The sequence below is a fragment of the Beta vulgaris genome, chromosome 9 (assembly GCF_026745355.1).
Source record: "Beta vulgaris subsp. vulgaris cultivar EL10 chromosome 9, EL10.2, whole genome shotgun sequence".
NCBI classification, from domain to species: domain Eukaryota; kingdom Viridiplantae; phylum Streptophyta; class Magnoliopsida; order Caryophyllales; family Amaranthaceae; genus Beta; species Beta vulgaris.
The window spans coordinates 39621434-39639021 of NC_079210.1; positions in this window are offsets into that span (position 1 = coordinate 39621434).

Consider the following 17588-nt stretch of genomic DNA (forward strand, 5'->3'; position numbering starts at 1 on the left):
CCGTAATTTCTTAATCATAGTTGATGATTTTTCTAAAGTTGTATGGATTTATTTAATGGATGATAAAACTAAACTTTTTCGTATGTTAATGAATTTTGTTGCCATGGTTGATCGTCAATTTTCTTCTACTATTAAAATTGTGTAAAGTGACAATGACAATGAGTTCAATTGCCTCCATGACTACTTTAATGCTACTGGCATTCTTTTTCAAACCTCTTGTGTGGCCACCCATCAACGGAATGGGAGAGTTGAAACGTAAGCATCAACGTAAGCTAGATCACTTGCCTATCTATTTTTTGGGGAAAAGTGTCCTTACTGCAGCTCACCTCATTGATAGAACTCCCTCCTCTTTTAAATAATCAATCTCCTTTTGAAGTCCTTATGGCTCTTTACCTGCTTATGAGGCCATTAAACTTCTGGGTGTCTTTGCTTTGCTCACAATCATAAAACCAAGGGTGACAAATTTGCTAGTAGGAGTCGAAAATGTGTTATTGTGGGGTATCCTTTTGGCAAGAAGGATTGGAAATTATTTGATCTTGATACTGAGGAATTTTGTGTGTCTAGAGTTGTGAATTTTTTTGAAGATGTTTGTCAATTTATTACTCCTGACGATGTTAACATTGACCCATATTCTTTAGTTCCTCATTACGATACACCCATTCATGAGGATTTTGCCATGTTTGAATTTCATGGTCCATCACTTTCTCCAACTCATCCCTCTACACCCTCTGACCCAACTCCACAAATTACCTCTCCTACCCAACCCATACCTCCACAATTGCCCCCTAGAGAGCCTTTTTCATCATCTTCTCGTGGGCCTGTTGCCCCCGCTTCTCCTCCTCCCATCACCGCTTCACCACAGCAGGCCCAAACACCCATCTTATTTCCTCCTTCCTCCTCTCTTCCCCTTACCCAACCTCCCAACATCTCCCAGGACCAAAACAACACTTTGGCCCACACCGATTCTCCTTCGAACCTCTCGCGTCCCCAGCCCACTGCTCCTATCCGGCTCACGTATGTGACTTCCCCTAAACCATCCCCTAATTTCGGTCCATCTTCTTCATTAGGCCATCATAATTCCCCATAAATTTATGAATTTTATAAATATATTTTAGTATATAAATTGATATTTAAATATTATTTAGTATTAAAATAATTTACATCTTTAAAAGGTTGAGTATTTGAAAGTCAAAGAAATTATTTTAAGGATTAAAGAAGTTAATATATTTTATTAATGCTTCGAAAAACATTTGAAATACTTTTTGGATTTGAAAAAGGAGTCTTAATGGGCTTGAGAAATCCAAACACTGGTTAGATTAGGAAAAGGACTTCTACTTGTGTTAGGAGTTCAATCATCAATTCTACTCATCATTAAACTCTATTTAAAGCCCAATTGTCTTTTCCTAACCCCACAAGAAAAACACATATATAAATACATTAAACCCAAAAAAATTCCCACACGTAATTTTCTCTCTCCTCACTCCACACAAATAACCGGCGCCCCTATTATTCTCTCACTCTCTCACTCTCTCACGTTTCTTCTTCCTTCTTTCTTCCCTTCCAAGAAATGATTTCTTCTTCAACAAGAAACCTCCATTCCTCAATCAAACCACCGCCAACCATCGTGCACTACTGCCGCCGCTACCACATCATCACGCCGGCAACCCTGTGTCTTTTTTTTCCTTTGTTTTAGTTTGATTACCTTTTTTCTCCTCAAGTTTTATTTAAAGATTGTGCTTTTAAGATTTGTTTTAGTTTAATTATATTTAAAAGCTTTAATTTGAGGATTTGATTATGAATCTAAGATTAAATAGTTTATGCATTGAAGAAATAAAAATTCAAATTCATTTTTTATGGTTGGATTGAATTTCTAATTATCAAAGCATGGATTTTTAGGGTGTCAAAGAATTGGAAAATCATAGTAGTATGTTATAAACTATGGAATTACTTATTCTTATAAGTTTAAGTATGTCTCAACGAAGTTTTAATAAATTATATGTTGCTGGAATTTTAAAAAGAATATTATTAATGGAGTTTAAAGATTTTAATGACTAGTCTGTTTTTTTTTTTATCTTTCTCACTTTTCTGTGCACATCTCCCAGTGCACATCTTTGAACTTAAATATCTTTTATTATATATTAGTAAAAAATTTAACAATTGAATATTAATAATATACTAGTTAAGACGAATCAAACAAGACCCTATATGACTATATTTTTTCTTATAAATTGAAAAAATTTGAGAAGTCTCTAAGTATGAATAGTGTCAAGATTCTAAAGGAGAATGACAAAAAAAAAAACAGAGGGAGTACTATGCTAGGAAGTGTTACTAATTGAAGTTTTAATGATGGAAATAACTTTTAAATATTTTTTAAAGGAGGTTCCACTAGTAGAATAAATGCTATTTGATGTGGTCAAAAAGTGGCATATTTCTGCGGTTTTGGGCGCGCAACAATTAAGGGAGCAACAATAGGTATTAATTATATTGCTGCGGTTTAAAGCCGCAGCAATATCTACAAATATTGCTGCGTTTTTAAGGACAAACCGCAACAATATTTTTATTTATTATCTAGTTAACACGGAATATTGCTGCAGTTTTGGGCCAGAAACCGCAGCAATATTATTCCACAATATTGCTGCGATTTCTGGCCCAAAACCGCAGCAATAGGTCCCAGAACTGGCAAAAAAAAAAAATCAATTTGCAATTAAATTTGAAATATTAAAACCATACAACTTACCCATTCACTACCCACCAAATTCACACAAACTGAAGATGAAATAACATAAGATTAATTACCTTACCCTAATGACTAATTACAATCATAAAAAACAACCTTACAACTAAATGACTAATTACAAAAATAAGAAAAATAACCTTACAACTAAATGACTAATTACAAAAAATATAATAAAAACTAAAATATATTACAAAAAAAATAAAAAACTGATCTGAAAAAAATAACAAATGGATCTGAAAAAAATAACAAACTGATCTGACAAAAATATATTACAAAAAATCAAAAAAAATTTGAAACAAAATCTAAAAACAGATTAAAAAACGAAAAAAAAGGCAAAAAGCGATGGTGGAGACGAGGCTGCTTCTCGCGAAGAAGACATGGACGAACCACCACCGGTACGAGGCTTCTTCTCGCGACGGAGACACGGACGAGGCAAGGGAAGAGGGCTGACGACGCGCTTGAGATCTAAAAGCAACGAGGGTGAAAATTTCGCTGAGATCTAAAGACAAACGACGGAGAGACGACGATGTTGAAGCACGACGGAGAGACGACGATGTTGAAGCACGACGGAGAGACAACGATGTTGAAACACGACGGAGAGATGACCACCACTGGGCGACGGAGACATGTCGTCGTTGCTGAGGAGGAGATGAGAGAGAGTGAGGAGAGAGAGGAGAGAGAGAGTGAGGAGAGCGTAATTTTTTTTAAATTGATGAGGAGGAAATGAGAGGGAGAGAGAGAGGAGAGAGAGTGAGGAGAGAAGGTTTAGAAAAAACGGCTGGGAGGAGTTGTTAAAAGGAAGAAGAAATAAACCCTAATTGGGCCGCATCCTTTTTTTTATAGAGCAGACAATATTGTTGCGGTTTTGGGCGGGAAACCACAATATATATTTTAAAAATATTTTTTATTATATTGTTGCGGTTTCCCGCCCAAAACCGCAGCAATATGAGTCTCCCCAGGCCCCACATTTTTTTCAAAATGTATTCGTTGAACAATATTGCTGTGGTTTTGGGCGGGAACCGCAACAATATTGTTATTTTCTATTTTTTCTTTTCTTTTTGCGTGTAATATTGCTGCATATAGGTTAAACCGCAGCAAATAGCATTTATATATTCTACTAGTGTTTAAAGTATTTTTAAAGTTGCTGAAAATTATTTGAGTATTGATTATGAATTTTTATTGATTGTTTTAGGCGGAGAATTCTCTCTAGGCGAATTTTAAGATTGTTAAAATGGCCTATCAATTTGTCTACACAAGGTACGTACATGTTTATATGTTGATTGATGTAGTATCATGATTTTAAGAAGGAAAGTTATGTAGTACTCCCTCCGTCTTTTTTTATTTGCTACATTTTGCCATTTAGGGGTGTTTCAATTTATTTGCTACATTTGCAAATATTTCCATATATAGTACATAGGTCCCACACTTTATTTACAAATTTGCCATCACTCCCTTCTTGATTTTGTAAATGTTTCCATATATAATACATAGTCCCACAATTTACCTATTTGCTTTTTTGTTAATTCCATTTATGTCAATGGTCCCCACTCCCTCCTTGGTCTTTGTGAAAAAGTGCTTGTAGCAAATAAAAAAAGACGGAGGGAGTATCATGTATAGGGACTATGTTGGGTTCATATATGATTGCTATAATGTTAAAATTTGCATGTTTTATGCCGTTGTGCAAACATGTTAATTATAAGAATATATTATGAGATTTATATCATGTTGTATGGAAGATTGATGCAAGTATGTTGGTTGGGAACTCTATATTATTAGTCCACATGGGGGAATTAATATATATATTTATTGGTATGGATCATGATTGAATCATGTATTCCCTTTTATTATTATTTCACTACTCTATGAGGACCGAGAGCCTTATTTGATAAGTTGATATTTTATACCTTTGAAAGGTAAGTTGGTTGTTGGCTAGGTTAAACAAATAAGGAAGATTGGATTAAAGAAGGAATTAATCTTGGGTTGTAAGTTGTGTGATCACTTATCTAATCCTAAGATAATAATAAATTTTGTGATTGTTTGATTATGTATTATCTGTGTTGCTTGTGTGTCGTAACAAGTAAGAAATGCTAAATCACGTAAAGTGAAACTTGGATAGTAATAAAGACAAGTGCACGTTTGAAGTTGGACAAACAAGAGTTGGGGTACATAGTGAGCGTGCCATGGCTTTTTCTAGGTTCGGATTGATCACCGTTCCTATTTTTATTTTAAAGGTTCCTCGATATCGTAGGTCATGGGAATATGGAGTCGTGCCCATATTTCGTCGTCCAAAGGGAATTCTGGTTTTTGTTAGACAACTCGGTCCAATGACTATTCCATTTAAAGTAATACGGAATGTTTGTTAAAGTTTGGTTCAGTAAAAGTTATCAACAAGTTATTATGTTATTATTTATTCCTGTTTACTATTTATTAGTATCATGTTAGGATTGTTTATTTATTTAGTATGTACTCAACTTTGCTGATTACACGCTTTGTTTGTGTGTGTTGATCATGGCTTTGCCTTATTGATCATGTGATGATCCATTCTTGGCGAGCAGATTCTCTAGTGCATTATCATTTACAGGTGTGAAGATGATGCATAATTGGGTTCGGGAATGGAGAGCTTGTGTAAATTATTGATTATTTATCGTACTTTAGTTGATACACTTTATATTTAGTTGGGTTTGAAGTTAACATTAACGTTGTTGGTTGGTTTTAAAGTTGACTTTGTTATTTATTAAATTTCAACTCTAAAGTTAGTTATATGTTTTTCGCTGTTAAATTCTGAATAAGCTGATATGTTATCACACGGGCGATAATGCTTTGATAATTCTCTAAGTTTTATATTGAAAAGGTATTTTGGAAAAGAGAGAATTATCGGGGTATTACATAGTGCACTTGTAACCATAAGAAGGACTTCTACTTTTAATATATCATTTTCTTTCACCAGGTACTCCTGTGATATTTGAAAATTCATAGGGTGCCCCTATTGTTTAAAAAATGCACCAGATAATCTTACTATATTAACAAAATGCACAAAATACCCTTAATGATTAATGGTGTCAAGTTTTCGTTATTCATTAATCCTAATGAAGCCCTCTAACCCTAACCTCAAAACCATAAACCTAACTATAACCCCCTAACACCTACTCCCACCCTAACCCTAACCACCCAACCACCACACTTCCCCCTCTGCCCTCCCACCCCTTCCCCCCACCCCAACATCCCACCACCCTCCCTTACCCCCGCTGCCCCCCAACCCTCCTCCCAAACCCCCGGTAGTCGCTGAGGCAGACAGAGGTAAATTTAATTGGTCGGTGGACGGTGGTAATTCTGTCGTGGGCTCTGAGGCCTTTCACTTATTGATGGCCCACTCGCACAGAGTAATACTGAAAGAGTATGATGTATGGAGGACGATGGTTTGGTGCGATGGCGTGGTGCGCCTTCAGATGGAGAGGGAATAGTGCAACTGGCTGGTGCACACATAGAGAGATTATTCGTTAGGGTTAGGGCTACGGGGGTGTGGGGGGGGGGCTGCGAGGGGTGTTGGAGGGGGCCTAGGGGTGGGAAGGTGAGGGTTAGGTGTTAGGGACTTAGGGGGTTAGGGTTAGAGGGCTTAATGGCTAACGGAATCATGATGTCATTAGTTACTAAGGGCATTTTATGCATTTTGTTTAAATTAATAAGGATACCTACTGCATTTTTCAAACAATATGGGTACCACATGAATTTTGACATACCACAGAAGTACCTAGTGAAAAAACCATTTAATGTATTATTACAAGTTTTTCATATATTAGTGGACTAATAATTATCGGTTAATTTTTGTAAGGAAGAGGAACTCCTTGCAAGGAGGGCACCTCTATCACATGGGTGGAACACTAGGCCAACATTGATCCTCAGTTCCTCTATTTTGTATTAGTTGTAACAAAATACTTTTGTACATACTAGCTTTAATTTGATCCAAAAGTTTCAACCCTTATTATAAGCATGTCCATATAAAAAATATTGTTGTTGTCTCAAAGTATATTAAAAAACATAGAGTTTTCAACCATTTTACATATAAACAATTAAAAATATTGATAAGCAAAATTATGCATTGACATAAATAAAAATCAAAGCAATACTACTAATAATAAACGACAAATTATACATCATATATTTGTCAGAAACCACCTTTTATAATCACTTTTTTGTGAGAAACCACCTTTTTAAAAAATTTGGTTAATTAGCCACCTTTTTTGTTCTTTTTTTTGTTGGAAGCCACCACTTGCCGGAATCCGGCGTTGACCTTGATTTTCCGGCGTTGACCATCAGATTTTCGCCATTTTTCCCCCTTTATCTTTCTCCCCCCTCCCCACTCGCATCACAGCAACCCCCCCTCCCCCCTCGCATCCCTGGCAACCCCCCTCCTCCCTCGCAACTCGCCGGCAAACACCCCCCACGACCATCCCCACCCTCCCAGCCCTAAGCCCACCACCTCCCTCGCATCCCCCGACATCTTAGGTGGAAGAAATGGCGAAAATTCTGGAAAAAAATGGCGAAAATCTGATGGTCAACGCCGGAAAATCAAGGTCAACGCCGGATTCCGACAAGTGGTGGCTTCCAACAAAAAAAAAGAACAAAAAAGGTGGCTAATTAACCAAATTTTTTTAAAAGGTGGTTTCTCACAAAAAAGTGATTATAAAAGTTGGTTTCTGACAAATTTTCCTAATATTTTTAAATTTTTTTTCAATTGGTAAGAAGAAATGTCCTATTAGATCGAAACCTCACACATATTAATCTAACTGACCCAACTATATAGTTAAGACCATTTGAAAACTTGAAAGTAGGAAAAAGATAAGGCAATCCTATCCCGAAGTACCTCTAATGAAATTTGATCCTACGACCATCTTATGAAGTATTACATGGTACATTTATATTCTATACTATTTGCTCTATGAACTCCCCCGACTCCCTCCCCTCTCCCTTTAAAATCAAACCATAATTATCGGAAAGATAAGGTAGACAGTACAATAGATACTAGATAGTCGTGCTTTGCAAGTTGTAAGTTGCGAAGAGAATTACCCTGGTTCCTGAAGACTTTGTTAGAGCGAAAATAGCTGTAATGTAACTCAGTCCAAAGTCCAAACAAACGCGGTTAATTCATGAAGGAAGGAGTCAGCCCAAAACTAGACATGTGACAATTTTGGGTCTTCGAATAATCGAATCTGACGGCTTTACTTTACATCCCACTCAATTTTCAATTTACTAGTATTTAACAAACTCACAGGATTATATAATAGCATGGAAGTTGCATAGTAATGTCATAGAAAATGCACTTTTATTTGGTTTGCTTTCATATCATCTAAGCTAAATCTGGTCAATTACTTTCATGTAGTTCAAGTTAAAACTTATAAAGTATAATATTAGTTTGAACTTTGAACCCCAATCTTTCAGGCCAGAGGCCACCTTCGAGGCTTCCCTTCCCTCACTCTTAAGTCTTAATCCTTCTAAGCAATGATGATTGTTGTACTCTACTTGTAAAGAATGTGAAAATAAATAAATAATTACTTTTGTTTTAATCTCTTTCTTACTTTTTAAAACTTCTCTCTTATTTTTCTAGTTCTTCCTTCATATATTTTGGTACTTTTCTCTCACTTTTTGTTACTTCTATTTTTTTTTCTTTTAGTAATAACTTTATGAAAAACCTTATTGGAAAATGAACGTATGAAGAAACTTAAGAGCATCTTTAATGGTGATTGAAAAAAAAAATTATGATCCCAATCTTTCATTTTTTTGCTCTTAACAACAAACAAAATAAAGTTTGAATGATGATAATCGTGAAAATTGGACATTCAACTGTTGAAACCATAATTGTCATGGAACTAGGGTCCACTTTTAATCTCGCAAGTTTTTAAAATATTCCCCCCAATTAGTCACAACGCAACAAGTAGTAGACTAAAAAAGTTAACTTTATTGTGGCTGTTGACACGCATGTCAGAGCCACTTGGATGTTGTCATTTACAGTACATGAGAGGTAACCCGTATCAACGACTCTGTTTTTCCAAACTCTACGAATATAGTCCCATTTGTAATATTTTGGTTATAACTTTTTTTCTCATCCCTTACTAAAATCCTCTTATTTTGCTCTTTTTATATCTAATTCATTCCATTTTTATTATTCAATTGGGTACGCAATTTAGAAGGTAGGCAAGGGTCTATCTTCCTCATGGTGTGCACAGTACAAAACGGTACTATTTTGTTATACTCTGAGTGACCTAGCAGCAAAATAATGGACATCATAGTATAATGAACACACACAATTGTTGATTGAATAGTTGCAATTCTAGAATAACATTATGAATTTTTCAAATTTTAAAATGTTTTAAAATAAAAGAGCATCAAGTTTACAATGTACATTGTAGTATAATGAACTCACGCTGTTGTTGATTGAACAACTGCAATTTCGGACATTTAAATTTTTCCAAATTTCAAAATGTTCTAAAACAAAATAACATCATTTTTTGAACATTGTAATATCATGAACACACGCTATTGTTGATTGAACAATTGAAATTTTCGAATGAACATTTTGGAATTATTTTGAAATTCAAAAATGCTTACGAGTTTCTAAAATTCAAAATTGTTGTTGATTTTCAAAATCCAAAATATTTACGATTTTTTTAAATTTCAAAATATGTTTCAAATTGACTATTGTTCATTTGATTCATTTTTCAGTTCATTCAGCCTATTACTGATCAAATTGTTAGTTTGTTCATTCAATTTATTCAAATATTCTTTCAAATTACTCATATATTAATATATTGTGAAGAATATATATGTTGTCGTTATTATTCTTAGTAATAAACAAATATATTTTTTTATCCATATGAGCCACGAAAGCAGTACAAAGTACAAACAAGGGAAGGGGGATTCGAACCTGTGACCTATCGTTCACAGCACCTCAATCTTACCCACTAGGCCAAGACATCCTTGATAGTAATAAAGAAATATGATTATGAAATGAACAACATATAGTATCTATAACGAACTTCCCAATGAATAGTTATATAAATATCCAAAAAACAGTAATTACAAAAGATGGTAGGTTCAAAATGTTGTGTATCCAAAGGCAGAAATGTACTCAAAATAATACAATATGTCTCATATGAACATGAGGGCTTTACAAAATAACATCTAATATAACTAAAAACTACTAAGTTGTTTTTTTTTTGTGACAAGAAAAGGGAGCAATTTTATTAATCACAGCTAGCAGAGAAATCTGCCATTACAACAGCATGGGAAAAAACTACTAAGTTATTAAGAAGATATTCTTGCTAGTTTCCTCACATGCCATCTTATATTCCAAAACAAAATTTCTCAAACTAACTATTTATCCAACACCCATTTTAGCATAGATTATCAATCTCAGAAACCCAATTTCAAAAATTCGTTAAAGATACCTCTACTTAATATAATTCAACTCTTAGTATGAACTTCTCATTACAAATTTAGAATTGAAATCCCCTTTATGAAGGGTCATGCCATACTCCCAAGCTATGCATTAACTTCTAGTAGAGCCGTGTATATGGCCTATGCCCAGCGGTAAATGATCGGTGTAACTAAGAAATTGACGGAAAGACCCTTGTTGCCGCCATTTGATGCTCGGTTGGTCCGATGCCACTTTGACGACCCGTGTTGCTATTGGAGTTGTCTTCCTTATCACTAAGCGGTGTGTGTGGGGCAACACCTCGGAAGGGGGAGGGGGTACCCTTATTTAAGAGGATTGTTAAACATCGCCATGAAATTACTTAAAATCGCCCAAAATTTATTTTTATAGACAATTTTACCCTTTCCTCTTTTCCACCACCCATCACCGGTATTCACCCCCACGCCCTTTTACCTCTTCTCTTTTTCACACCACCCACCACCCCACCACCACCACTGCCCTATCACCCTCTCCTTCTTCCACACCACGCACCACCCCCACCACCTATTTTCCCACTGCCACCTGCGATGTCCACCACATCCATCTCCACACACGCTAAAAAAACTCAATTTTTTAAAAACGCAAACGTTCGGCATTGAATTTCTTGTTCAGCTTTCATTGTATTTGGACTCATTGTTATCCTTCTACAACTGCTATTGTTCTTGTTTGACATCTTGGACTTGAATTTCTTAGAACTTGCTTATTACAGACTCTGGTACAGTGTTCTTCAAATTATATTCATTACTTCCCAATGGTATGTGATAAGCATGTTAACATGTAAAGTTCGTATTTCAAAGTATGCAAGCTTGGTTCTACTTTATGCTAAAATTTTGTACCTTGCAAGAAGAGTGTAAACTCTGATCTTGAATCTTTCAACAGCAACACATTTTTATTGAAAACTCAATTTTTTTTAAAAATGCGAACGTCCGGCCAGGACGATCGCCCCATGGTTCGAACGTCCGGCCAGGACGTTCTGGCCATGGGGCGATCGTCCCGCTAGGACGTTTGCCCCATGGCCACAACGTCCTGGCCGGACGTTCGAACCATGGGGCGAACGTCCTGGTCGGACGTTCGCATTTTAAAAAAAATTGAGTTTTCTTCAGCGTGTGCGTGGAGGTGGAGGTGGTGGACGTCGCAGGTGGCAGTGGGAAAATAGGTGGTGGTGGTTGTGTGCGACAAAAGAAGTGAAGGTGAGGGTGGTGGAGTGAGGTGGATGGGTGGTGGTACACATGGTGTTGAAGAAGGAGAGAGAAGGGTGATTCAAATGGAGGTGGGGATGGTGGAGTGAGGTGGGTGGGTGGTGGTGGCAGCCAACAGGAGATGAGTGGTGGTGGTGGTAGCCAACAGGAGGTGAGTGGTGGTGGTGATTTAAGAATAGAAGAAAAAGGTTATAAATGTAATTTTAAATTTTTTTTGGGCGATTTTAAGTAATAGTAGGGCGATGAATAGAAGTTCAGTTATTTAACCGAGGCCTGGGATGCTTGTCGTGAAAAAACAAAGTCCATAACACTAGGTTTCCAAAGTTGACCCCTGAACATAGCCTCTTGATCGGTAAAGGGTTGGCTTCCTCGAAAGTCGTACAAGCGGTTGGTAGGGGGTTTGCTCTCGAAGCCTTGGCGAGTCAATAGGCGGTTGTTCATTGATGGTATTAGGCTGCCAAGGTTGCCTTCATGATAGGCGATTCTCAATAAGTAAAGGGTTTGCATTTCGAAAGTCGCACAAGCGGTAAGTAACGGGCGACCTTTTGAAAGCCATTTTATGTGCAAGTAAGGGGTTTGCCCACCTACGCTAGGATCCCCGTAACACGAGTTTGTGGTCGTAGTTTCAACTTTCAAAATATGTTTCAAATTGACTATTGTTCATTTGATTCATTTTCAGTTCATTTAGTCTATTGCTCCATCAAAGTATTAGTTTGTTCATTCAAGTTATTCAAAATATTCTTTCAAATTACTTATATGTTCATATATTGTGATGAATATATATGATGTCATTATTATTCTTAGTAACAAACAAATATGATTCTACAAAGAACAACATACTATCTATAACGAACTTCCCAATAAATAGTTATATAAATATCCAAATCACAGGTTTACAAAAGATGGTAAATTCAAAACGCTATGTATTACCCAAAGGCAGAAATATAATCAAAATAATACAATAAGTCTCATATAAACATTAGGACTTTAAAAAAGAACATCTATTATAACTAAAACTATTGAGTTGATTAAGAATATATTCCTACTTTTGAACTTCCTCCCTTTTATGATAGATTTGTTTAGTGAGATCTTTACACCATATGTATCCTTACTTGTCTGATCCTGTCGAACTGAATTGATACAAGAAAGAAAAGAACAGTAGTCAAAACAAAATTCTTCGCATTTACAATACAACGAAAATATATAATCTTTCAAACTCACAATGAATACATTTTAATAATTCAATGAACATGTCCCAGACACATGATGCATATATGACAAAATATAACGAGCATCTCACTAAAATGATTTACACATGTTAATAATATAATGAACACTATCCCAAAAATATGCACTTTGTAATTGTAAATACTACAATAAACATCATGTCATCATACAAAGAACATTTGAACAAATATCACAAATCCGTAGATAATATATGATGATTAACCCATGATTAATCGTTTCATTGAAGATATTACAAATACACAATGAGCATATGACTTAAATACAACAAACATTTGACCAACATCTTTGTAGTGAACACATGCTAATAAGACAATGAACATATGTCAGAATTCATGTTATTAATACAACTAATATGTGCCAAATGCACAATAAACATATGATCTAATGTACATAACATATGAAGACACACTATAAATATATGGCTAAATGTAATGCACGTATGACGAATGTGAATCCAATGAACATATTATAATAATATACAAACAAACATATATACAGTACAATGAAATTAGCTTTTTTTCTTGCTGCACTCTTTTTCTGATGTCGAAGTAATTCATGCCCTTCATTTACTAGGCTCTCTCCTTCATTCATTAGAACATTAATTGCAAGTTTGTTTTCATTTTTCACAAATTAAACCACCATCAACGTCATAATTCTATTTTGAAATGTTCACTAGAAAAGAGGGAAAAATACGAAACATAAGTTCAACATGAAAAACTGTGGCGGATCCAGGAATATATGAATAGTTGGTCACTACCAACTAGGTTGCACAGAGACAGATACGGGTACGGGTTCGGATACGCGTATCCATATAAGATAATCCATGAATTTAAAGAAAACTACCTCAAATAAAATCAATTTATGACTAATAATAGTTCATATTACAATAAAATATATAGTACCTAAAAATAGTACTTCTTACAACCAAATAGTACTTAGAAAATATTACAATTGTTCTCGACGAGTTTTCATATTTTGATATCGATTTATAATACACAATCATTTGTCAATTTCGCATCCTATATAACTCCTAAATCACAATTCACACCACAATCGTAATAAAATCCAATTGACAAAAATACATAAATACACAATCATTTGTCAATTTGGCATCCTAATCTAATTCCCAAATCACAACACAATCAAATCCTAATGAAATCAAATTGACAAAAATACACAAATACACATCAATTTTTAGCAACAACTTACAACCCAACAATGATTCAATGAAGAATAATTGAAGAAGCGATTAAGCAAAGATTAAAAAGGTTGAATGAGAAGAATACCTGAAATTTGTCGCCCCTGCCGCCTGCTACCGCCCGCCTTCCACCCGCCTGCCGCCCGCTGCGACAGTGATTCAGTGAAGAAGTGATTCAAGTGAAGTCTTGAAGAACTGACTGTTTTTTGAGAGTTGAGACACCACAAAACCCTAACAAAATCAGATTCCTTAATCTTTGAAACAACAAAACCCTAACAAAATCAAATAAAACAAAATCAAACAACACAAAATTTGAACAAAACCCTAAAAAACTCAAACAAAAAATAAACTCACCGGCACCGGCGAGGAGGCGACTGACCGAATGCGAGTCTGCGACAGTGCGACTCGACTCGAGTCTCGACTGAATACCGCTGCTACTGTGCGACTCGACTGAACTGCGGCGTCGGCAAACTCACCGGCAAAATATAATTTCAGTTGCGGCGTCGGCGCGTCGCTCAATACTACTGATTTACCGAAGACTTAGAGTTTCGCGAATGAGAAAGAGAGAGAAAGAGGAAGTGGTCTGGGTGAGCGTGTGAGAATCAGAAAACGCTTCAATTTTTTTTTTTAGGAATATTAGTTGGTCACATGACCAACAATGACCAGCAGTACATCCGCCACTGATGAAAAACATGTTCATTTCTTAGCAAACGCATAAATCTTGTATTTTTGTAGTCGATTTCATTTTGCAACTTTTTGTCTTCATATTCATGTATGAGAATTGTGGAAGAAAATAAAGAGTTTAATGAGAGAGGTTGGAATGATTTTGGAAGATTTGGGAAGAAGATAGAGAAAGTCTTTGGGAATTTGTGTGGGGAATGAAAGTAATCAATTCAAAAAATAGGTTTTATATTTTTCGATCTTCATTGCAGATTAAAATATGTTATTTTCGTGTGCAATTGGTTTGATGAAACTACATTTTATGCTTTGTTGACCCACTTTTGACCATTGTGCACCATTTTCATGGTATATCTGTGTATACCATCTATCCAACTAGGGTCATAAATTAAGAGAGAGAGAGAGAGAAAAGAAGTTGGGATTATGTTTTTCTTTGTTAAGGAGGGAGGTGGGAAAAGATTATGGGGTGATACTTTTCATAGAGAGAAACAGGAGAGCGAAATGGTTGCTCTTTTATTTAAGATGATTATGATGCTCCAAAGAAAAGAAGGAAATATTAATCTTATCTTGAAAGTGAATCACAAAAGTATAAAAATCTAAAAAGAGAATAAAAAAATGAACTATTGCTATTCATCATCCAAACAACTAGAACTTCATAAGTTTTTTTTTCTCTTTTCAGAAAAGAAAACTATTAACTACTATTATTTTTTGAGCAACATTACCAATTAAAGACCACAATCACCAATTTTTATCAGTGACCCCTACGGCCCTACTTTTTGCCCTTCTCTAATTCCGTTGCAAATTTTCCATTCTCGTAGATTGTTGTATTCCTACGTAGTCCACTAAATTATGCGCACTCATAATCCATCATCTTTGCACATCTAAGGAATTGAAGGCCCTAACACTAAATTAGGCGCACTCATAATCCATCATCTTTTGGTCATCTAAGGAATGAAGTGAAGGCCCTTAAGGTTTTAAGGAAAATGTTTGGGTGATTTTAACAGGTTGGTAATTTTTATGAGAGAGATAAAGAAAACATAATAATAAATTTAATATTGTAAAGAGAGAAAATGTCCCTACAACTAGGCCTAGAAATCGGGTCGGTTCATGTATTTTTCAGGTCAACCTGTTTATATAAACGGGTCAGCAATCCCAAACAGGTTAGAAATTCAAACCCAAACCTGACCTATTTATAAATGAGTTGACCTGAACCCGACACGTAAAACATATTTTAAAGAAAATTTGTTCCTAGGTCCCAGAATAGGTGGATTAGAAATTGACCCAAACATATAGTATTTTGATTTCAAATGTCTTCTTAACTAACTTCAAAGGCCAATTAATTTCGAGAGATTTTCATGTCCATGCATCCTTTCATTTGGCTTGGCCCAGTAAAATCATTTTGTTGTCTCTGCCTGATTGGCCCCAATCAATTAAATGGGTTAGGTGGCTTGTTTTCGAGTTGAAATTTTCAACCTGAACCTAACCCTACCTACAACTAACATATTTATTATACTTTCACTCTATCTCTCACATATGGATTGCCAACCCTTAGAATTACTGTATCATTGTCCTATTTTAATTTCTGAATCCTAATATTTACTATTAGTCATTGCTCAAAAGTCTGAGCTAGTGTTTACACTTTTGGGGTATTTTGTTGAGCTTGGAAAAATTGTTCATCTCTTCAAATTAGAATTTCAAATTTCAATTGAGAATAATTATTCACGAATTCAATGATGAGATGTTCAAATCGAGGGTAAATAATATTTCATTCGTTTCTTTTTAAGTGCAAGCTGTGTAACATTTACTACTTTGGAAAATGTCATAAAAAGTGCAACCAAACTAAAAATGCAAAAAAACAATTATTAATAGAGATGTCATTACTTAATATCCTCAACTTAATTAATTTATCGATCCATCCAACCCTACTTCCTCATTAGTCATATCAGCTCAGGGTGTGCAGTTTTGAAGTGGGAACGAAATTTAGACCGGAACCTAACCAGACAGGAATGGACCATACTGAAAATTTTCGATCCGATCTCTGGTCCATGAAAATTTGGAATTTCGGGTTTCTGGTCCAATCCGTTCTAAACCGGAATGGAACGTAATTTTTTTCTTTGTAAAAATAGGTTTGAATAAAAAAATTTAAAATTTAGAAAAATTAGAAAATTAAAACATCATTTTTATTGCCTTTAAGATTATTGCTTTTAGAATTATTAGTTTTCAATCTATTGAATTTATAAATCTATATTCTATATGGAAAGAAGGATAGGACACCAAAATATTAGAAACTCCATTTTACCCTCATTACATCTCTATTCTAACTACTTACTTTAATTAAAAAATAAAAAATTTAAAAATAAAAAAGAAAACTACCTAATTAATTTAAAAGATAAAAAAAACATTACAAAAGGAAAACCATCAACAATTCAAATATCCCTAATTTATTAAAAATAATTAACAATTAATTTAATTTTCTACGTTCCCTAAAAATAATTAATTTTATACGTATTTTTGCACGCGTGCATATAAAGCTAGTATCTTGTAAACCAAGCAAAAAAAAAGATTTTCTTAAATAAAAAAATATAAATTTCGGTCCAACTTGTGCAAAACCATATCGGGTCGGAAAAATTCTGGTGACCAGTGCACACTCCTAATCTCATTCACTCATCTCTTAATCCACCCGACCAATGTTTCGGTCTCGGTAAAAAAAAATCAGATTTTGATCCATCTGTCTAGTTCTGGACCAGTGCACACCCCTAATCTCAACCACTCATCTCTTAATCCACCCATCCGACTCCCTCTTTTATGAGTCATCTCAAGCAATGATGATGGTAATGATGATAGAGGAGGTTTGGGGGCTAGGGTTGGTAGCTACATCTAACAGCAGTGGTGGACTGGTGGTGATGGAGGTGGGTTGGGTAAAGGACTGGTGGCAATGGGGGAGCTGGGTTGGACAAGGGATGGTAGCAGTAGCAGCAAGCTGTGGTGGATGGAAGATGGCGGGTGATATTGGTGAATAGTGGTAGATGGCGTGTGCGCGATGAGTATACGAATTTGCTG